Source organism: Bison bison, unplaced genomic scaffold, assembly GCF_000754665.1.
Source record: "Bison bison bison isolate TAMUID 2011002044 unplaced genomic scaffold, Bison_UMD1.0 scf7180017864456, whole genome shotgun sequence".
Lineage (NCBI taxonomy): Eukaryota > Metazoa > Chordata > Mammalia > Artiodactyla > Bovidae > Bison > Bison bison.
The window spans coordinates 16,550,094-16,551,724 of NW_011495018.1; the positions used below are offsets into that span (position 1 = coordinate 16,550,094).

Below are 1,631 nucleotides of genomic sequence, written 5' to 3' on the forward strand. Positions count from 1 at the left end.
TTGTGATCCCGTTGTTGTGTCCTAGCATCTGGCTGCCTTTAATTGACAGAAAGATGGGGTTGACCCTGGAGTGGTACTCACTACATTAGGTCATTCGTTGCTATAGAACTATTTAGTTGGTCTACTTCAGTCATTATTCGCAGACATTTATTCAGCGCTTAGTCTTAGCCAGGCATTGTGCTGAACACACAAATATGAGAGAGACCTAGTTCTGATTCAGCCTCAGGTTTGAAGCCAGATTTCCTACTAAATGTATGTATCCTTCCTTCCATTGCTTGTCTCTACCTGTGTTTTCCATACTCATTTTTTTCAGACATGGTTATTTCTCCTTAGGAGAGTGGTAGTAAATGAGATAACATTTTCTTTAAATGAACTTTTTACTATATTGGTAATTTGGGGTGAAGCTTCCTAATTTTCAAAAGCTAATATCTGACTTTAGTAAAGACAGCATTATAATATACTGGGAACTAGATGGTAAACAGACTCTTGGTGAAAAAAGCGGGGGGCAAAAGTTTTAGAACATGATAATCAAAAACCTGGAATCTAAATTAGAGAGAGTAACAAATTCAGATCTCACATTTGGAATATCTTACTGCCCATTTGGTACAGATCTGTACTCTGGTTATCTAAAACTACATATTTTGAAAAACTAAAAAGTCTATTAAACATATTATTCTGAAACTGCAGCAGTTGACATCGCTTATGTGTTGCTGGCTAGATTTAAAACCGTTTAACTTACTTGAAGAAATTGGTTCTTGTACATCTAAAACTAATATACTGTTATATGTCAGTTATATCTCAGTCTTAAAAATTTAAGATAAAAAAAAAAAAGAAATTTATTCCTGCTCTGTTTTCTGAAGATCTGTGATTTACTTAAAATTGTTAGCCTTAATTGATAGATAAATGGGACTTCATCAAAATTTAAAACTTTTGTGCTTCAAAGGACACTATCAAGAAACTAAAAAACAACCACAAAGTGGAAGAAAACATTTGCAAATTGTGTATCTGATAAGAGACTTGTATCCAGAATACGTGAAGAACCCTTACAACTCAATCATAAAAGTGTTGTATTGGCCAAAAAGTTCATTTTGGGGTTTTTCCATAAAATATTATGGGAAAAACCGAAATGAACTTTTGGCCAACCCAATAATTATGGGGCTTCCCTGGTGGCTCAGATGGTAAAGAATCTGCCTGCAATACGGGAGACCTGGGTTCAGTCCCTAAGTTGGGAAGATCCCTTAGAGGAGGAAATGGCAATCCACTCCAGTATTCTTGCCTGGAGAATCCCCATGGACAGAGGATCCTGGTGGGTTACAGTTTATTGAGGTCACCGAGTAGGACACGACTGAGCAACTAACACTTGATAATTATGTTACTAGTTCATTAACTTTTGATAGTCCTACATTTTTTGGTGTTTTCTTGGGATGGATGTTTGCTCAGTCATGTGGAAGGAAGACAGTAGGGTAACAGCTGACCTCTTTCTGATTTTGCACAAGTCTCAGTTCACCCCTGCAGCTCTCATCAGAGAGAGTGGTGGGGGCTACGGGAGTGGGTCTCTAGGCTTTTGCAGCCACGCCCAGCAGCCCCTTCCAGCCTCCTCCTCCAAGAACCCTGTGCTGCCCAGCCGCAGG

The 1,631-nt window shown here is 38.7% G+C and overlaps 1 protein-coding gene across 1 annotated transcript in view; it reads left to right on the forward strand.

The window, feature by feature from the left end:
- The window catches only part of ABLIM1 (actin binding LIM protein 1), a 216,003-nt gene that overhangs the window by 196,715 nt on the left and 17,657 nt on the right, over positions 1-1,631 (forward strand). The gene's annotated exons all lie outside the window — the stretch shown is intronic.